The following is a 23,142-nucleotide window of genomic DNA, read 5'->3' as shown; positions in this document are numbered from 1 at the left end:
CATAAGTCGTCCTATTGTTTTTGATGTTACTTTTCCTTTTGCAGCTTTTGTTCTTCTTTCTGGGTTGAGGCCTATGAATCGCCTAGAAACAGATGGGAGACTGTTTAAAATGACCCTTTTGTTTTTTCAGTACATATTACATTTTTAGATTAGATGACTGTGATCTACCAAAGGCATTACTGAAATAGTTCTCATAGTTCTCACTCACCTATGAAAAAATACTTTAGGTTGCAAAAGGCGCTGCCCGCTTGTGCCCTTGATGCCGTTTCCTGAAAACAATGTTCAGTGATATTAGTTTTAATTTTAACTTAATACTCAGGTACAGAGAGACATTTCCATAGACAGATACATTCCTCTGACTCTATCCATATACTATGCTTGCAGACAGAGACACCTGTGCCTCCATCTGTAGACCTAAGGATGGCAGATACAGTGAGGTGGCAATATCTCACAATGTTTTCCATCCATCCGTTTATAGACAGAAGGATGGAAGTTACAGTGAGACACAGACAGTTGGAGTATCTGGGGCGGTGAGAGGGGTGAGGGGTCAGTCTTGTCACCTCCCACGAGATGCCACCCTGGGCGGTTACCCATGTCACCCATAGCAGAATCTGGCACTGGCTGATTAATCACAATTAATCACTATGCCTAATTTTTTTAAGCTTGAAATATAAATATGCACACAGCTGTGCAAACCCCGTTGCTGCATGCCAACAATTTAAAATCCAAGCAATTATCTTGCATTTGTAGTCTCCCATATTCAATAGCAACTAAGAGAAATCTACTACACATGCATACAAATGGTACCAAACTTGTTCAGGAACCAACTAAGAATTATTTGATTAGATCTATTTATTTTCTAGTTCTTGGATGCCCAACCCTTTTATGATACCGCCAAGCATAGACATGAATACATAGAACCCTCATGGAGCGGGTCGGCCTGTTGCTGCGATACATAACAGCATCCGCTGTGAATGTGGAATATGTGCCAGTAAGCTAATACAAGTAAATGGACCAAACTTGATAAAGTGCCGTTCTACAAAGTATTTGAAGTTAATACCTGTCATTGACACATTTTCTCACACACATTAATATATTTGGTTATCAAAGAAATGACTAAAGACAGAGTTTCTAACTTTTGATGTGATTATTTAATTGTAAATAAAGAGCACAATGTTTTAATTGAAATTATTCTGATAATTTTTATATTGGCATTGATGAACAGACACACTTTTACGGTGTTTCATTAAAGAACATACTGTGGGGCGCGCCCCCTAGGGGGGGGAGGGGCGCGGGAAGCCGTCTGGATGAAAAAAACAAAACAAAACATGAACACTGTATGCGCTGGGTTTTTACCTTACAATGGGCAACTCTCTGTTATTCCTATGTCAATTGGATACAGTAGAGGTTTCCACACTTCCCATATTTGTGTCCTCTGTCACTTTTATCAGCAGTTAAAACTGTTTAATCCGTTAACATGTTGTAACCTGTTTTTCCGAGCCGCCTTTAAACGCAACATGAGCGCTACGACGCTCGCGCTGGGTTTCCACCTGTGAAGGAGACCTGCTGCTGCTGGGCGGAGCTACGTAGGTTTGAGTTAGAATCACGGCAGCAAACCAGCAAAACGCAAAGAACTTTTCACAGTTTTTCCCTCCAAACTAACCGACTGAGTTGAGTAAAGCTGTTGGATGCAGGTAATGTTAGCTAAAAGATGACTAGCTAATATCAATACAGAACCTTAAGCTTAACAAGTACCTTGTAGGCTACCAATGTTGGTGTCTATTTTCAGCTACGTACATTCATTTTGCCCCCAAAAAAGTCGATGCCCCCCCCTCACACGCGTCGTTTCAACCAGACAGCCATTAGTAATCCATAGGGGGGGCGCAGAAAATGTTTGGAAACCATTGCCATAATTTAACATTTCAAGACAAGAAAAAGAAAATCTTCTATTTTTTATACATTATTGATAAATGACTTTTGATTCATAAATCAGTCATTGTCAAACATTAAATTACATTTTTTCTTACTTTTTTTTCCAGAATTTTTTTTTATTACATTATGTCAACTCTGCTATTGACAGCAAAGAGTGAAAATAATTCTAACAGAGTAAATTATTTTTATTTAATTATGTAAGCTGTATTAATACACTAATACTTCAGATTGAGATAATTAAAAATACACAAGAAGTGAAAGAATAAAACATTTATTATACTGGGAACACTGGTCACAGGCAGGGCTTCAGTCTGCTGGTCTCACTGGGAGAACTCAATGACTTCTGAGACGTCCTGGTTCACAGGCTAAAGCCAAGGATAAAAGAGAAATTATCCAAAAGTGTAATAGAAAATATGTTTCCTTCACATTCATAATACATTTTCAGCATGTTGGGCTCTGACTCGTAGCATCTTTATAGCTAAATACCGACATGGTGAAGCTGAGCTGGAAACAGACTGAAGAACAGCAGCTCCAGCTCTGATCCTGACTGATCTTTCCTCACTAAATCCTCTGGTTTTTAATTAACTTCTCCTCTAACAGCGGTTTCTCATCAGTTCTCTCTCTCATTAGAAAACAGTGTGAAAACGTTAGCTGCTACGCTAACAATCAGTGGTTACTTGGGGCCAAATTAGCTTCATAGGAAATATTTCTCGGTTGTTTAGAAGCAAGTTTCTGTCTGAGAAGTCAAGTAATATTAAATTACGTTAATATTTTTTTTCATCCTTACCTGTGAAAGGTAATGCCAATGAATCCAGTTTGTATTGTAAAAAGGTTGAAACAAGTCCACACAGCCCAGAACTTAAGGAGCTCAGACCGCTCTGCTGCCACATACAAGATGGCGGTGATGTAACGTAGGACTCAGCACTCAGTGAGGCATCTACATATTCATGTCTATGCCACCAAGAGCAACTGCCCATGAAGCCATAGGCGATAATAGACCCCCCCCCCAATCTTGGAAAAGTCTAGAATTGTCCCCCCCAAAGAAATCATGAAAGAAACACAGCTCTACATCACGATGTCACCAGGTGACTCTGAACCCATCCAATCACTGAACAGATGCTTAGAACAGATAAATGTGTGGATGTGCCAAAACTTTCTCCAGGTGAACAGAAACAAAACTGAAGTTATTATCTTTGGACCTAAGGAGGAGCGAACTAGAGTCAATGCACAGCTTCAGTTATTACAACTGAAAACCAGCGATCAGCCCGAAACCTGGGAGTAGTGATGGACTCTGAGCTGAACCTTCAGAGCCACATTAAGACAGTCACAAAGTCGGCCTTCTATCACCTGAAGAACATCTCCAGGATTAGAGAACTTATGTCTCAGCGAGACTCCTAGTGCTCCGCCTGGGACTCCTAGTGCTCCGCCCAAGACTCCAGCCGGCCTTCCTGCCGGCCCTCCAGAGCCTCCTCGTCCGTGCTTCCTGCGCCGGCGGAGACCGCCAGACCCGCCTGCAGGATTTCGGTTCCTGCGCCTGCGACGCCGCCCACCGCGGCTCAAGCTCTGCCTCCAACGTCGCCGCCCTCCGCGGCCCACGAACTGTTTTTTTTTTTTGTGTGTGTGTTTAGTTCCTGTGTGGATTTAGTTTTGTTTCTGGACTCTGATTGAAGGAGTTCCACTCTGAGCATGGATTTGAACTTGTGTCTTTAATTACTTCAGCAAAGCTCATAGTTTTTACCAAATTCTGTAGCTTTCGGTGTACTTCTAAATCTGCTCCTTAGTTGCATCTTTTCGGGGTTAGTACTGCCTCTAATGCCGTGGGGGTGGTAACACAACTAATATAATTACATTACTAAATCAGAATACGGCAAAGTCTTTGTTATTTATTAATTTTTCATTCTCTTAAGAATATAGAGCTAATTAAATTACCTAAACAAGACCTTAAAGTGGTTCCAGTTTCTCTCGATGGCCAACCTGTTGAAACTGTGGTAAATTTTAAATACCTTGGGTCGTTCCTGGACACTCAGCTCAACTTTGCTGAAAACACTGACTATATTTTGAAGAACTGTTCTCAGAGACTCTACCTTTTAAGAAGACTTAGTGATCTTGGGGTGACCCAACTAGACTCTAGTCTAGAATTTTGGGGGGAAAAAATCATATTTTATTTATCTCTACAGAAGGGTTCAGTGAATGCGCATATGAAACTGGTGGGTTTGGTACCTCAAGAAAGGTTAAGAACCACTGCTCTAGTATCTCTAATGACGTCACGTGTATGCGCCACTGCTTCTCTGTAGAGAGTGTGGGAGAAACGTGCTATAGTCACTACATGGACATGCTAGATCTCTAACTTTAGTAACGTTACGGGTAGTTTGGACTCTGCTCATTTTCATGTTTGATAATATAGCAGCCGTTCAACCGGGCTTTGTAAGGTTGGTGAAGAGTTCATTAAAGGACAACACTGTGGAATTCCCAGTACTAGTGTGGTTGTGAGTTTTCTGCCGCCTCTTCTCCTTCCCTAATACAACCCAAACGTTACACCATTATTAAATCTACTTAAGTAAAGTACAGATACACGAAAATTGTACTTAAGTACAGTAACGAAGTACTGTACTTCGTTACCACCAAAAGCAGGTGGTCTGAGTAGGGAGTCCTTAAAAAGAAAGCAAAGTTGGGGTGGGTAGGCAAGACAGGCAAGAGCCAGCCTGAAAAGTGGAGCTGGGCGGAGAAGTCAGCTCAGCCCCAAGCGAGTTTCAATTCAGCTCCACCAGTCCTCTTCCCTCTCCCTCTATATGCCGGAGCACGGCTGCTTTTATAGCCAGGAGTCTCTGGGCCTTAGCGGATCCTGGATGCAGCTACTTCCAGTGTGCCCGGAACAAAGAACAACTAATAAAAAGACGGACCCCTCTATGTGAAGTGAAGGGGGACATTACAGCAACAAGAGACGGTGGTTGGCGATCGTATATTTTTTCATGGAAATTGGCTGCTTATGATCGGTGCCCGATTGATCGACACACCACTACTGTATCATAATGGATTAACAAAGAGTCCTTCAAATTAAAGATGTCTGGTCATCCACTTGTGACATCACAATAAAAAAAGTATCCTGTGAAAAAGACAAGTCAAAACATAAATTTAAGTTTTATCTTGTCTTTTTCACAGGATACTTATAAACTTATAAAACTTATAAAAAAAAAGAGACACACAGGTTTGACAGGAGGTGGGTGTGGCAGCACTGTGAGAGGAGATACCGAACATCGGACCGGTGGAGCTCCAGAGATTAGCCCGGAGAAACGTGTTCTTGGATTGTTGGGGGAAAGCTTGACCCAATGCTGAAGGAATTAAAAAGACTTCTGGATGTAAAATACAGGCCACACGGGGAAAGGACCGGACCCCATACCTGGAGCGACTTGGGCGAAGGATTCTCCAGGCCAGACGAAGGAGGCCGCCCGGGTATACAAACACCGACCCGGTGAGACGTTTCCATATTTTTCTTTATTTTTTGGACAAAGACTGAGACAAAGACAAATATTTGGGCCCCAACATCATTTTTTTTGTATGTGTACATGGATCCTTATTTTTTGAGAGCATAACTGCTGACTTTTCGTTGGACAATTATTATTATTGAAAGATCTCCTTTTGTTTTGTTTCAGAGACTGTTTTTTAAATTTGGTTTTGGGGTTGTTTATTTGTAAAGAAATACAAGAGTGACGGAAATAATATGGAGATTCCAGTGGAACCGCTGATTTTTGTTTATTCAATACAGCATGTCACTCCCATCCGCACTCTTAAGCTGACGTGTCCGATTGTTTTTCTTTATGATTTCATTCAAATCATTCTTCCTAGTTTTGATTACGAAAGGGAACAGACACTCATTTCTAAATTTTTATAAAAAATAATTAAAAGAACTATCTTGAGCGTGTACAATCTTTTCTTTAGACAGGGATTTGTTACACATTTTATAAATTGCCTTGTCTCATATTTGTGTCACGAAGTGTGAAGAGGTGGTGAGGATGAAGCTGAGGACCCAGGTTGGAATGAAAGAATGATGTTTTAATGATGATATGAATAACAAATCCAAAGTCCAACATCCAGGCAGTACAGAATGAGCAGGAAGGCTAAGAGCTCATGACTGGTAGCAGCTGGCAGTACAATGGAGATTAGAACAACAAGACAAGACGATGACCCAACAAGGTGGGATTAAATACACAGGGAGATAATCGGGAAACAAGGAACAGCTGCACTCAATCAAGGGGTAGACTGGACAACACAGAGACTCTACAGAACACTAAAAACCTAAATAAACATACAGAAAAACCAAATCACTACAATTTGTATCTCTAGCAAATTTGTTCTTGAAAGAGAGTTGGAAAAATCAGAGTGAGCAGTTGACAATGTTGAAAAATAACCTGCATGGCTCATTGGTGGATTGAAACTTATTAAAAAACTGAAAGGTGGGTCGTTCTGTGGTGGCACAGGAGTTAAGAACAACCCATATATAGAGGCCTTAGTCCTTGACGCAGCTGTCGCAGGTTTGATTCCCGGCCTTGGCGACCTTTGCTGCATGTCTTCCTCTTTCTCTCATTACCCACTTTCCTGTCAATTAGCTATCAAATAAAGGTCACTAGAGCCAAAATAAAAAAAAAAAACCTGAAAGGTGATGCTACACCAGGGTACTCTACTTCAACACACCTGAGTAAAGGACTCTGGAGAACCTGACTGCTCTTAGGAGGTGATTCAGCTGTTGGATTCAAGTGTGTTGGACCAGGGAGGCATCTAAGAGTTGCAGGACACTGGCCCTCAAGGACCAGGATTGCCCACCCCTGTGCTACACTAACAGGTATGCTGATATTACTTAATGCCTACATAAGGATGCTGCTATGGATTATAGGTCAGCTTTTAACTCCATCAACTCCTGACAAGCTGGTGGAGAGGTTAAAGTCACTGGTACTAGGAACAAGACTGCTGGTAAATCAGGGATTTTTTAACCAACAGATCCCAGCATGTCCAAATCGACTCCCTTTACCTTTCTCCACAGTCACACTCAGCACAGGTATGCCCCAAGACTGTGTCCTCGGCCCCATCCTTTTACTCCGCGTTTACCCATGACTTCAAAGCTACCCAGAAACCAGTACTGTCTTGTTCAAATATGTAGAAGAGGTTCAAAAACATGGTAAACCATTAGTGAAGGCAGAATGACTTTACCCTGAATACCAAGAAGACAAAAAAGATCATCTTCAACTTCAGGATAAAGAGGACAATCCATCTAGGGCTGAGCATAGATGGTGAGCATGTGGAGAGGGTCAGCAGCTTCAGATTTTTGGGAGTCCACATCTCAGAGGATCTCATGTGGAGCTTCAACACCAAAAACCAAGCAAAGACTCTTGTTTTCTGAGAACTCTTGGCGGTGTGGTCTGTCTAAGGAGCTGCTGACCAGATTCTGTCACTGTACACTGACTTACTGCTCTTCAGTGTAGGTTCTCCAACTGTACAGAAGCAGACAAGAAGAGCTTGTAGAGGGTTATCAAAAGAGCACAGTAGATGATCAGATCCTATTTGCCCACAATTAAAGGCATCTACTAAGTTCACCTGTTCAAGTGGGCAAAGAGCATCCGAAAAGACCCTTTTCACCCAGGACGCTGCTGCACTTCTCAGTTACAGTATGTAACTTTTACAAAAATATATTTTTTTACAAATTTGTTAAAATTGCTGTCTTAAAAATTGCACCACTCCTGGTCAAAAACAAGCAAAGTTGGGAGGAGGGTCTTAGCATTGCCAGTCAACCTTGTTAAGTTAAAAAATATATATTTTTAAAAATGTTATATATTGCAGCTTTAAGTAGAGTGCAGGAGACAGTCAAGCTGAAGATCCCGAGGGACTATTAAAAACTGCCATGACTGGACACACAAATTCATTGACTGTTTTTTTTAAAGTTTTTATTGGCTCTAGTGGCATTTATTTTATAGTTAATTGACAGGAAAGTGGGAAATGAGAGAGGAGGAAGACATGTGGCAAAGGTCGCCAGGTCGGGAATCGAACCTGCGACCACCACATCGAGGACCAAGGCCTCCACACGTGGGCCATGCTCAACCCCTGCGCCACCACAGCACACCAATTTCATTGACTTTTAAAAAGAAAAAAATTATGCATTTGCTTTTAACTATTTATTTTTCTTTAACTGTAAACTTTTATACTTTGAGCAATTCTACACTTTTTTGTTGGCAGTGTTACTTCTCAAGGCAATCAAATGTAATTATACTGCCTTGAGTATACAATGACAATAAAGTTCTCTGTCTGTCTGTCTGTCTTACTGTGGTCTGTCTATCAATCTAACTGGCTAGTTGGCTAGATATGTGTGGTTTATGTCCTCGTATACAGTCTAATAGCTAGCTATCTTCCTATAAAATTCTATATCTATTAGACTGTATACGAGGACCTCCAGTATCAGTGACATACAAGCTACCTGACTGTTCCTGATTTGCAAACAGGCTGAAGAGCTCAGAAATGTGCAAGCTGCAGTCTTGCACAAGACTCTGCTGTTAATAAGACTGCAAGCTTGTGAGGCAGATTAGTCATTGAATTCATGTGTAGGGACACAAATAAAAGCTGCAGGACTCTGGCCCTTGAGGAATGCAGTATGAGAACCTCTGCCTTAGTCTGTTGAGTATTGGAGTTAACTCCCCTTGTGGTACCACTAGGTTAAAAGAAATGTGCTAGTAAATGAATAGCAGATGAACAATGGCTGTTCAATGTTGGTGGTCGCCTGAAAGTTAATGGGCATGTCGTACTGATTTTATTTACTTTTTAATTAACTCATTTGTGGGCCGGACTGAAATCAACATCCTCAGCAGGCATAATGTAGTTGGTCCCGATCTGCCAGAAATGTAATATAATAATCTGAATTATGCTGTCAGTAGTAGCCTAATCATCTATTTTTTTTTTACCTCAGAATTTGTCATTTAGTGAAGGTAGTATCATATCTCTATGTGATGATTATGGGCTATACAATGGTAGCCCAGAATGGAAAACTAACAAAATATGATGAATAGGTCTATGTAGACCATCCTAAAGTTAAAGGTAAGTGTAAATTTCTACTATTGCTGATTAATCATTTTATAACTAAAAAATTAGACAGGTGTGACAACCTAAACAGGGTCCTCGACAAACCCCATATATTAACTAGAGACATGTAGCCTTTCAAAAAAAATGGATAGACTTTGCCACCCTGAAATGAACAAAAAATGGTCTGGCAAATGGACTTGGAGAAAAGAATGCCATAAATATGTAAAATTAGTGTTCTGTCTTTCCTTAATCATCTTGACAGAAAAACTTTTCTAAGTCAAGGCTGGTTCTGCTAGTCATGATCAACTCATCCAAGTAAATGACTTTTTGGACATATTGATTTTTGCTGGGTGTGAAAACAATTTTTTAAAACATTTTGCTAAACAGTACAGCATAAACCACTTGTTATGCAAAGGTGTTTAAGGTGTTCATTTCGCAAGCCCTGAACAACTGAGCTCATGATTAACTTGGTGTTTTTTTTTTATTATCTCCAGATCCACAGCTTCCCACTGAGGCAGTAACAATTTCTCTGGGCAAGTTTCACTCTTCATGATTCAAAATCATGAACACAGCAGGAATCACAGATGATCCTACTCTTGTTTTTCATGCAAAGATGAATAAAACAGGTTCTCTGGATGAATAAAACAAGAGACAAATTAAAAAAAAAATGCTGTAAAATAATGATAGTTTCTATGAAGATTTTCCTATGTTTCATGATCTAAAGCAGTACTTCTCAAATAGTGGGAGGAGGAGCTGGTGGGGCAGGTCCAAGAAGCAAGACTGTATAATTGTCCCCTTTATTGAGAAGGACCTCGCTGCAGCAAACAGAAAGGGGCAGGACGGACCACTGTCAGTCTCATACCTTATTTGGAAATGGGACCATTGCAATCCGGAAGTGAAGGGGGCGCTAGTTCCTATATTATCCACAGCCTCGAGATTTTATTTTCTTTTGAAATCTGTGATATATTTTCTGCTACAGAATTTTAAATTCTGTAGCTTTCTGTGTACTTCTAAATCTGCTTCTTAGTCGCATCTTTTCGGGCTTGCTACTGCCTCTAGTGGCTTGGGGGTGGTAGCACAACCAATATAATTACATTACTAAATCAGAATACCATTAAGTTTTTATTATTTATTATTAATTCTGGCATTACTGGCACCATAAAAGATAAATGATCTTATAAAACACCATATTTATTCATTTTCTTAAGGATGTAGAGCTAATTAAATAAACAATACTTTTATACATTATAAATAATATCTATATATCTCCGTCAATTATAGGAGGAATAAAAGAAATAAGGAGACATGAAAAACAACATGATATAATATTATACTATACTATAATAAAAATATCATTTGCAATGTATACGTAAGAAATTTGATTAAGCAAAAGTCAATAACAAACAATTAATTAAGTTCAAAGAAGAATAACAACCCAGGTTGTTACAACCAGGGTTGTTAAATAGATACAAGCAAAAATTCACATTTTTGGTTTTACAGTGCCATGTATATTATTCTGAGAGACCTTTTATTGGTAGTTTTATATATAGGAAAAAATAAGATAAAACTATTAAGTCTATCAACGTGGAAATTTTCCTTCAACTCTAAAACGATAAATCATATTCATAGAATTACATTATCAACAATTTGTGAATAGAACAAAACACTTAGCACACTATAGGTAAATGTTATTTAGTTTGTTAAGAATAATTATTGCACTGTCAATAAATGACATCTAATAGATGTTCTTAGTTGCCAGAGGAACACAGTAACACCTTCATGAGCTCAGAGGTTCAAACTGATGAATAACAAGGATGGATGCTCTCTGCTAAAGTATTCCTGCCATCTTCCATGTTCTTTCAGCAAACAGTTGAGACAGAGATGTTTTTGGTTTCACCACTATTTACCTGCTGTTATACCTGACATTCAAAGTATTCTTAAAAGATTGTCTTAGTCTGCAGATCATGTGACCAAACCGGCTGAGTATGAAAAGCTAAAACTCGAGTTAAGATGTTATTTTAACTTGAGTTAAGTTAAAACTCTAGTTAGAATGTTAAGTTTTAACATTTTAACTGTACACAACCTCAAGTTGTGTAACCCCAAGATCACTAGATCTTCTTAAAAGATAATAGTCTCTGAGAACAGTTCTTAAAGATATAGTCAGTGTTTTCATCAAAGTTGAGCTGACTGTCCAGGAACGACACAAGGAATTTAAAATTTGTCACAGTTTCAACAGGTTGGCCATCAAGTGAAACTGGAATAACTTCCAGGTCTTGTTTATGTATTTTATTATCTCTACTTCCTTAAGAAAATGAAAAGGAATGTTCTTTTGTGAGGGAATTTATCTTTTAATGTTCCAGTGATGCCAGAATTAATAATAAATAATAAAGACTTTGTGGTATTCTGATTTAGTAATTATACTAGTTGTGCTACCACTCCCACGCCACTAGAGGCAGCACAGGCCCAAAAAGATGCAACTAAGGAGCAGATTTAGAAGTACACTGAAAGCTACGGAATTTGTTAAAAACTGTTAACTGTGCTTAAGTAAATGAGAGAAGTTCAAAAACATACTGAGAATGAAACTACTTCCTAAAGGTGAAGATATATCACAGATTTTAAAAGAAAATAAAAATGGCAGACTGCAAATAATACAGGAAACAGCGCCCCCTTCACTTCCGGAGTGCAATGGTCCCATTTCCAAATAAGGTATGAGACTGACGGCGGTCCGTCCCGCCTCTTTCTTTTTGCTGCATCGAAGTGAACTTGCCTTTATTCATGCTTCACTGATAAACAAGCCTCCGGTCACTGGGTGGCATCAACAGGCTGCCTGTTCAAGCCAGTAGAAGAAGAAGCCTACACAGACACACTAGTGTAAACACAGCTGAGGATCAAGCGGATGTTTTGAATATGTACCACCATAGAAGGGAGATGGAAAAGTTCATGACAGTGAAAAGAAAAACGACAGCAGGGTTTGGTAAAGCAAGTATGATGGCGTTTTATGGCCAGACTAAAAGATTTTTTTTTTTTTTCAAATACAGGAATAAAGCCATAATATTGTGAGAACAAAGTTTTCGTAATACTCTGATAATTCTCGTAATATTATGGTACACTCACTCACAAATTGCTCAGGTTCTTTCAATGCAAAGTGAACTGCATGATTCAAAGAGTGTACATGAACATTTTACATTTTTACAACTACTTAGCAGATTAGTTATACAGATATAGCATCTTTATAGAAAAAAGACACTACATTGCCAGAAGAAAGTTGTTAAATTATGAGTAAAAAGTCATTTTAATAAGAAAAAAAAGTTTCGATAGTTACCTGTGATTTAAGTCTCAGCAAGTCTGCTTCTTTCTTTGAAATAAACAATTGTTTATTTCATTACAATCATTTCAGCAGATAATTTGATTCCAAGATGTCAAAAGATTAGATTAGTATTTCCTTATTTCAAAAAACAATACCAACTACAACTTCACAAATGCTCAGTATTCCTTATTTTAGTGCAGTGTGGTGCACTAAAATAACTGTAATTGTATTACAATTACAGTTGTAATTGTAATACAATTACAACTGTATTCTTGCACAACTTATCTCATATTTAGATCAAACAAGTAAAACAACCTTTAATCTTTCCCAAGTGACTGTAGCTTGACGAAAAAGGCCAGGACATAGACAAATCCTACCTTGATGCAAAATGTTAGTCACTTTTCATCTCTTCTGACAAGCTGAAATATAAGCAATATTGTTGCAAATTTTGCACAATAAATGTTAAACTATATACTTTTTGAAAAACAATAAGTTGAACAAGCAGACAAGTGATCACTGTTTACAGTTTTAAAAAGTTTTACTGTGTTAAAATATTATCTGAATAAAATGCAGTGAATCATTTGCACTTTTTATCTTTCAGACTTCGTAGTCTTGATAAAATGTTATTGATTGGGTTAATAAACTGAACTTCAAAAATCTTTTGATATTTAAAACAATAAAACAGCTGTTCTGATAATCAGGAATGCTGCAGCCAGTGATTTGTAATAAATGTGATCAGATTTGCAGTAGTATTGTACTTCAGAAGAAGGAAGGGCACTGGGGGTGCATGAAAAAAAGTATCATCCCTGGCTGGCATGACAGAAAACAATTGAGGAACACTTATCTAAAGGAAGGAACGGTAGAATGTTTATGTGTCAGAGGAAGTGTTCATTTCAAAGATGGAGAAATGTAATTTATTCCTTGTGCAAGGTAAGGACTCACCATTAACAGAGCAGAATGTCAGCACAGGTGGATAATTAAGTAATCCATGAATACATGAGCAATGTGGGACAATCCACTAACATCCAGTGTTCCTTTGCCACATCAAACCACTTGCAACCCTCCTACCCCTCGACATCATTTCAGATTAGACCGGAGAATATTATTGCATTGTAATTTGAAACTGTTGCTGTGGTGGAAAATGTTCTGCTCGCAGCCCCAAACTAATGATTCCAGAGAGATGAGCTCATTTTAAACAGGCACATCGCCTGTCACCCTCTTCAGAGCCGTTACTTTGGAAACTTTAGCTTAATATTTAGTTTGAGAACGGAAGGTTTGTTTTGAGCAGCTTTGTTTGGACTCTTCCTTAAAGTGATGAATAACAACTACATCTACATTTCAATCTGTAGAGACTCACACAGAGAGAGAAACAGCAATTAGACAATTTTATCGGACAGAGAATTTGGCGCTCGGACAACGGCGGAAGATGTGCATGCTGACAATCGAAGCTCAAGTAGGTCTTCCCCCGGGCCCAGTCACTGGTGGTGGAGCGGAGCTTGGAGAGAGGAGTCTTGAGGGAACCTGCAGGCGTCCGGAAGGCTGGTGGTGGAAACGGGGAGGAGGTGGGTTGAAGCACAACTGAAGCGTGTGGATCTGTGGTTGCTTCGCCTTTTGAAGGAGCTCTGGCCAGGTGATTGGATCGAGGTGGAGCGGTGGTGCGTCCTGATTGGCTGGGGTGAAGGCGTGGTGATATGTGATGCCGGAAGAGTCTTACAGGTTGAATTTGCGCCTAGGGCTTCATGTCACACCACATTAATTTGATGAATTTTTATTGAATGAATGACAGGTATGTATCAGTTTATAACAAGATTATAGTTCTTAGCCACTTAATTTTAAATGCTAACAGTACAAAAAGGGATTCAAAATGGTTTTAAATATTACCTATTGAGGATGGTATTTTTATAATGCAATGTTGAGTTTTGGATAAATTCCAGCAAAGCTAAGCAAGCTAATTCTGCCAGCCAGCTGAACTTATCCTTGTTGCTAAACGTGGACATGTCTTACCTCTGGTTTCCTGGGAAAAATATGTAGTTGTCTTGTTAGAATAGATTTAAAGAAATTGCTACTATTTCAGTCACTTCATATACCAGTTGGACGAAAGCAAAATTGTGTCACTAATTAGCTTGAATCGAGTTAGTTTGACTAAAGTCCATTTACGTTAGGAATTTAACTGATGCTTTTATATTTCTGGTTTTAACAGTCAAATTCTGTAAAAATGCATTCTGAGGAGGCTCGTTGGTCAAATTAAAAGTGCCTTTTGAAAGTAACATGCAAGTGGTTATTAAACATACTTGTCATTTAGTCATTTATGGAGGACCAAAACTGACATAATAAGAAATAAAAGCATAAACATATATTTAGTTTTTCCTTGTCCTTACCTCATCTCCTTTTTCTGCTTGCCCTTTTTCTGCTTCGCTGTGTGCATCATTATGTTGTTAAGGAGAGCTACCTTCTATGTCCAGCTCCTCTACTATTGGTCAATAGAGCTTTGGAACCAACGTCACTGTCAGACGTTGTGGGGCGTTTAGGTGCAGTCACTCGGTGCCATCTTTACAGGCCACAGACCAAAACAAACTATCCTGGTGCTTTTATTGTGTTACTGACTGCAGTGAAGTTAGTTTTGAGTTGGATATTGGATATTCCAATATCCACCGAGCAAACAGCGTTTAGCTCAAGGTTGATCCGATTTATAAACGATAATTTCAGCCAGCCGTTCTCCAGCTTCCTCCTCAGCGCTCGGAGGTTCACTTAGGGACTGTCAACAAATCTTCAAACAAAACACTCCTGTCAAACAAATGTTAATAAATGCCTTGCCTTGTGACCAACTGATACAAAAAAGTGGTAGTTCATGCTTTTACATGAGAAACACTACCCTCTATTAAAATGTCAAGTCATATTCAATATTTTAAATAATTTTGATCTTAAATACGTTTTCTTCAATAGCTTCCATATTGTGTGACACATTGACTAGAAATCAGTGTATAATTGTACTAAACTGTATACATGAGGCACATGTATTTTTATTCCATTTTAACTAAATTTTTATTTTTGTTACCTATTGTTTGTTTAAATGTAGTATTCCTCTTCAACAGCTTCTAGGTCATGTGACCTATTGAGTCAAAATCAGTGTGAAATTGTAAAGACCAGTCAGTACAGATGAGGTACACTCATTCACCCATCCCCATTTTAGATATTTTAATTTTTTTTTTACATTATTTTACATTTTAAGAATATGATTGGTGTTTAATAGATCACATGTCATGTGACCCACTGACAATCAAATTAAAATTTTATAGCACAATTCAGCAGCAAGGCATTTCAAAGTGCTTTATATCATTAAAAACACAAAGTCATGTAACATAGAAACAATAAAAACATGACATTAATACTTTCAATTTGTAAACTGATTACATTTCAAGTATCGCTCTAAACAGGTGGTGTCATGGTGGGATCTAATCTTCTAACCCACATGCAGAAACGCCAGGCAAGGCGGGAATCAGTTAAACAGTTTATTGTAAAATGTAAACAAAAGGAAACAGAATTGTTTGCAGGATCTGGGACTGATGACCAGCAGGGAACAGTGGAGTACTGAAGGTGAGAGAGATATGGTGAGTTTACTGGTAGTGGGAAATGTAGGATCTTGAATATTGGAACGGTCTTACTTGTTAAATGATGAGTTTAGTCTGGGGAGGGATTACAGAGGTTTCTAGGGATGGTGATCACGAGGGGACTTGCTGCTGTTACGGCAGAGAGACTGCGTTGGAGGGCAGACAGGTAAGTTCTTGATTTACCAGCAGCGAGGAGTGAGGGGAATGCCCAACTGAGGAAACTGAGGTTATCGGTGGGGCTGTCAGTGGACTCGAGCAACCAGTGGGCAACTTCCATGGCGTCATGAGGAACGGATTGCACAGGGAAAGTTCAGGTCTTGAGCCACCAGGGTAACATTCATGGAGTCACAAGGGTTCACCTGAAGAGGAGGGACACAGAGATTTACTTGGAGGCTAAACACAAGGAAACACAGAGAGAGGCCTGTTGTACCAAACATTGGTTAACACTCTGGCATCGAAGTGTTGGCCGCCCCATCCTCTTAAACTCCACTGATGACCTGATAGCTTGCAGGTGAGCTGAACCACCAGATGACATTGATCAGGCCCTCAGATGTAAGGGAACCTCCGGTTGCCCTCTAGTGGATGAAAAGGAGAACAGCAGCAAAACATAGACCACCACCCCGGATTCCAACAGGTGGGTTTTTAGTTGAGATTTAAAGGAAGACAGTGTTTCAACTATTTACAGTTTTCTGGAAGTTTGTTCCAGATTTGTGGTGCATAGATGCTGAATGCTGCTTCGCCTTGTTTAGTTCTGGTTCTGGGGATGCAGAGCAGAACCTGAACCAGAACCTGAGGGGTCTGGAAGGTTGATACAACAACAGCAGATCTTTAATGTATTGTGGTGCTAAACTATTCAGTGATTTATAAACTAACAGTATTTTAAAGTTTATTAACTGAGCTACAGGGAGCCAGTGTAGGGACTTTAAATCTGGTGTGATGTGCTCTATCTTCCTGGTTTTAGTGAGAACACAAGCAGCAGCGTTCTGGATCAGCTGCAGCTGGAGGATTGATTTGTTGGACAGACCTGCAAAGACACTGTTGCAGTAATCAATGTGACTAAAGATAAATGCATGGATGAGTTTTTCTAGATCTTGCTGAGACATAAGTCCTCTAATGTTCTGCAGGTGATAGAAAGCCGACTTGATGACTGTCTTAATGTGGCTCTGAAGGTTCGGGTCAGAGTCCATCACTACTTATAGATTTACAACTCTAGATCTATAACTCTAGACTCTTCCGCTTTAGGTCCAAAGATAATAACTTCAGTTTTGTTTCTGTTCAGCTGCAGAAAGTTTTGACACATTTATCTGTTTCAAGCATCTATTCAGTGACTGGAGGGGTTCAGAGTCACCTGGTGACATGGTTATGTAGAGCTGTGCCAGTGGTGGATCTACTGGGGTGGCAGTTGCCACCCCAAACGAGAGCCTTGCCACCCCTGTTGCCACCCCAGCTAGCGACAATGAATTCAATAAATAGTTATGGCAAATCGGACATTAAGCGCATGAAACTCTTTTTTCCGACAACATTGAATGCAACACAATGTAACCTTACACCCACTGCTAAGTAGCGGGAAGTGCGAAAGAAGGACAGAAGAAGGACAGAGCGCGAGGCAGCATTGATCGATATATTATTACTGGACTGGACATTAGTGATTTATCGCCATTGCTGTCCATTGAGTCAGGAATATCGGTGGTCAGGAAAATACTACAATCACGCAAAGAATCAGAACAACGGACGCAATGTTTAGCAGTTAATTCAACCGTAGATAATGGTAATAAGGGCTTCAGATTTAACAGGTGAGGAAAAAGTTTGAATTTAGAGAAAACATTGAACAAGTGAGCAGTGGGTCAGTTATACTAGCCTAACTGTTGCTGGCCTGGTATTGACTTTGATAGCCTTAGCATGTGCTGCGCAGTTCGGTGTGTTTTGGTTCCGTTAGCACTAAACAAGTCATCAGTAGAGCAGCTGTTTAAATCAGCTAATCAACCACCGCGGTGTTCAGGCGAAAACTTATTAATAATCACAATATAGACATTAAGCCTGACAACATAATGTAACAGACTGGATGTTCTGTTTTGGTGTTTTTGCAAACTTTTTTGTGTGGGAAATGTTTGTTTTTGGTGTTGATTCCTCTGATCGGTCATCTCTGCTCTAACTGCTCGTTGACCTGTTGTTTGTCGGTTGCCATGGCAACGGGTCATACGTAATACCGACACACAGAGCGAAAAAAGACGGAATAGAAGTTGTTCGAGCTATTTTTTCTTTATTTCTTTATCCATTTGAATTTTATTACTTTATTCTTAAATTTCTATTTTTTGTATTATTTACAGAGTTTATTTGTAGGTTGATAATTGTTGATTTTATTTATTTTTTGTTTTATTATTTTTCTTATTTATTTTCTAAATTTAGACAGGAAGTAATGTGGGTCAGTCCACTTTCTATAAGCTTAGGGGCCTGGTGAAGGACCAGTAGGCATTTGGGTTTGGGGCCGATGGTTTTTACCAGAGCAAGAGAGGTAGCATGAGAACAGAGGAAAGTTTGATCTCTGTAATTATTTGGTGAAAGAGGAAAATAAATCACCAAGAACAATCAATAAGTTTGGACATTGAACCTTCTTTTGCCCGTGTCGAGAAACTTGACCCCAGTGCCTCAGTAGAGGCTTGATGGAACTTTTATTGGATGTTTGGCTTGCCAAACAATCAGAAGTGGTTCTGTCTAGTTTGGTTCTTCACCTGTTTATCAGCTTTATTGTACCTTTATTGTGGCGCACTGCAGCCACTGCGATTCCTAAAAACAAGCAACAAAAACTGAGCTAATCCCCTGTGTTTGCAAAACATGATATTTATAACAGTCGTCAAACTACGGCTCCTACAGCATATTTAAAATAAAACGATTGACCAATGCAAATAGAAATTCGGGTTTTTTGTACAACATAATAAGCCCTACGGTCACCTTGTTACCTTTGACCTTTTGCCCATGACGCATGACGCAGTTGCCTCTCGCGCAGTGAGATAAGGCGGCTAACTGGAGCTCAACGTAGCTTGGTGAATAAAAAAAAAACGTTTTTGGTGAGTAGACTTGCTACTTGTCAGATGACAGAAAACGTTGAACGTATCGTTTCTGCTTCAGCACGGAGTCGCGGTTTAAGCAGAGAGGTAATGAAATACAACAGACACTGACAGGCCTCTGTCTGCCTTTCTCTGAAGAACTACTGAGCGGGAGGAGACAGCCAGGTGAGGAAAAACTGTTCTTATCTATCGATTCAGTATTTTTATCAGACAGACATTAGGCTGTTGTTGTTGTGCTATTAGCTAGCTGCTAGCTAACGACTTTGCTAGCAAAGCAAGATAATTGAAAAGCTTCTTCCCCTGTACCGTTAATGATAGCAGTCATTCTTCAGTATTGTTTATGGAATAAGGCCACATTGCCCGTTCAAAATCTATCATCTCCATAATGGATATATGTCTTCTAATTTCCTTTGCTGCATAATGTACATTGCATTTATTCTAGCGTTAGGTAAATGTATCTTGAAGGAGAAAAGCACTTAAATAAAAGTCCAACAAGGATATTCATGTAGAATTAAAAATAACTCACCCTGATCTACCATGATAGATATAATGTATGTAATAAAAGTGTGTCATTAATGAAGGTGAAAAAACTCAATCCAGACTTTAAGTAAGTTTAGGGTCTGGTTCGCAGAGTATGAAGTTACATTTTTTCCCCAATTATTCAATGAAAAAAAAAAACTAACCTCAGTTAAGTAAAATAAAATTGTAATCAAAACTTTTGCAATTGTAATGATTTCTTTTTTAAAAACAAAACATTTTGTTTAAAAAAACTTTTTTTTAAAAAATTAAATAACTAATTTTTGTCTCGTGAACTTAAAAAGTTTTTTGCCAAACAAACTTTTATTTGCACTCAGAAATCTTTTGTTGTGATTTTGGGTCCGGCCCACGACGTCATGTGAGAATCACAATCAAAACTTTGAGGCACAAACAAAAACTTAGAATAGCAAGAAAAAATTTATGACAAGCTGAAATAAGTTTGTTTTGCCAAAAAAAATCAGTTCATGAGACAAAAATGTGTGATTTTAATTTCAAAACAAGATTTTTAAGCTAAACTCAGTAGGCTTTTCCCATAGTGACATATATTAACAATTCAATTTTTGCTTTTGTTTTTCTTTCTTCTGCAGTTCCACATTAAAGTTTGATGCAGCTCTGCTTTGCTGAATGGACCATCTTCATCTCCACTGCAATTGTAGCAAACAGGCAGCTCTTTTTTTTTATAGATTACAGTCACTAAAAGGTTGCGTTGTGCCCTTGTTTATATTTTTAATAGTGTAATTCTGTAAAGACAAAATATGTCTAGCTCTGTTTTATATATCCTGCTAAATTGCGGGTTTGAATATTGCAATACTTTCCTATAACAAAATAGACCTGCAGAAAGAAATTACTAATAAAATATCTTACATATACATAGTTGTATGCTCCATTTAGAGATTTTCCTTAGCTTTGATTGTATATGTCACAGTTTATCATTGTTTATTAAACTCTGAAAGCTGTGTGGCTTTGTTGATATTCTGTCCTAGAATGCGGTTAGATGGGCCCTTTTTTTTTTGAGCACCTGGCCCTTTAGTGGTCTCTGCACGGCCCTGATTCTAACCTTCAGTGTTGTGTTTCCATTGTGATGAAAATCATCTTAACAGAAATAAAGGCTTGAAAACATTAATCTATAATTAATTTATATAATGTGTCATCGATATATATAACCTTTTCAATAATATTCTAATTTATATATACATACAGAAATACATACACACTTTCAGGATCTTTGATATATATATATATATATATATATATATATATATTTTTTTTTTTTTTCAAAGTGTGCATGTTTCTTCCACAATAAAGTTCAAGTCGTCCCTCTGCATCACACACAGGAGCTTAAATTCTCCTTGTTCTGTGTTTGGGTAAACTGCGTAACAAATTGGAGAGAAAAAGGCTTGAGCCAGAGATGGAGAGTAAACTCCCTATTGGACAATTCCTTCCTGTATTATTAATGTAGCAGCACTGGTCCTGGTGTTATACCCTGCAAAAGATGGGGGGAACATGCTCATTGATGATATCAAGGTGACTGAGCACACGCACAGCAGCGAGCCAGCTGCTGTTCAGGCAGCACTATGGAACTCATGCTGTGGACTAGGTGCCTGACTGCATAATTGGAAATTATTAAACAAGGTTCTTGCAGTGAGGTGATCATGAAATTGTATTTTCAGTCTTGAGGGACGGAAGCAAGAATTAAAATGTTGTCGTTTGTTAGGATGTGAGGACAAAAAAAAAAACTAATTCATGATTGATGTTTTAAAACATCCAATGATTCTGTTTCTTTTTAAGGGAACAATGGAAATACATTTGGACATGCAGGGGAGATAGACGATACAGAAGTGTGACAGCTGACCCTACTGTCACACAGACCTGAATGGTAATCATTTTGTTTGCTTATCCTTCACTAGTTAATTTAGACATTAACTAGTGAATAGTTTAGATTTTTATTAAAAATTATTTTCTTTAGTCTGACCTTTTAGTTAACTATTTGCAGTGCTCACATTTAGTTAACTTTATTTGTCAGTTCTTTATATTTTTGTTAAAAGCAACAAATTAATTTATTTGTTTTGAGTTATCAGTTTCCTTTTGAGCTGCTCCTGGAGGGTCACAGAAAAGCTCTGGCTAATTGACATCCATATATGGCTGGCAAAACCTCCTCAGCGGGCCGTTCCATTTGTTTGCCAGGGGACGGGGAAATTTGGTTTTCTTTAGTTTAATATGACCATTTCTTTAATGTTTCTTCTATTTGGTAGTTTCAGTCTAATGTTTGTTTAATTTAAAGATTTGGTATTGTATTTGCTTAAGTTTTTGCATGTTTAAATTACCCCTTGTGTGTCAGCAGTGGTCTGATCAGCCACTATTTAAGTTCCCCTCATGTCTTGTTTGTTAGGTCAGTTTTGTGCTTGAGTTTTTTGTGTTAACACCTGAGTTGTAGTTTATGTTGACCTCAGTTTTGGGCCCAATTCTTCATTGTTTGATTATTATTTTTGAACTTTTTTGTAATAAATTAAGATTATTTTTTGAATTCCATTCAGCGTCTCTCTGGCTGGTTAATGTGAGAACCCTCACAGAAGGCTGTTGTCATTTGTACGTCATTGTAGATCACAATATAGATAAATATTTCTACAGCAAGTCATCCAACATGATGAAATACGACAGATACGTTTTTCTGCGAGCGAGACAACCAAACAGCCAGTCAAGATAAACTAGGAGAAAAGTTAAAGAAAAGCATCAAACAGGTATTTTAAAATTGTAAGTTGTATAGAAGAAATATTAAGTTGTAGTTATTCCAGATTCATGAGGGTTTATGTGCTAAGACTGAATGTTAGAAAATGAAGAGTACAAATACAATATGATGTGACTCTGAATTTCATGTTATGATATTTACATGAAATTTTTAAATAAAAATAAATTAAATGACTTAATACTCAAACAAAAGCACAAACTATTCCTACAGAAACTTTACATCATTTTAACTTTTTCCTTTAATACATGCAAGATCATTTTATTCAGATTTGTTTGAAAATTATAATTTTGATTTATAGATTGGTATAAATACCTTGGTATATGTGTTAAATCAACTAATTTATGAGAAAAGGAGATTTCGCTGTATTTGCTTTGTCTCTGGAGTTGGATCTTGGATCTAGAAATGAACATCATATCCACGTTGAGTGCATTATGCGCTACATGTTGTAGTGCTTACTGCTATTACCAATAAAAGATCCTAATAATACAAGCTAGTATTTAGGTTAATAAATAGAGCCTGAACAGTAAGTTTCTCATAGGAATGTCATTACTATAATATGGGAAATTTAAGGGAAAATGCTAATATGGGAGCACAGCAGGAAAGAGGGGTAAAATATGGTAGTTTCCCTGTAGGGTTGCCACCCATCCCGTAAAATACAGAATCATCCCGTATTGAACGATTGGGTTAGATTCCCAGTTGACGGCGTTTTAACAAAAGGGTTAGAAAAGGGGTGCGGGTTTTAATGTTTTTTTTATTTTTATTTTACTTATTTATTTATTTTTATTGTTTATTCAATGTCACATGACTGTTTTTGTTTTTAATTATGTAAAGCACTTTGAAATACCTTGCTGGTGAAATGTGCTATACAAATAAAATTTGATTGATTGA

The sequence above is a fragment of the Poecilia mexicana genome, unplaced genomic scaffold (assembly GCF_051168715.1).
Source record: "Poecilia mexicana isolate PSO_F unplaced genomic scaffold, ASM5116871v1 scaffold_5, whole genome shotgun sequence".
Taxonomy (NCBI): Eukaryota; Metazoa; Chordata; class Actinopteri; order Cyprinodontiformes; family Poeciliidae; genus Poecilia; species Poecilia mexicana.
Note: the sequence above shows the minus strand (reverse complement) of the source record.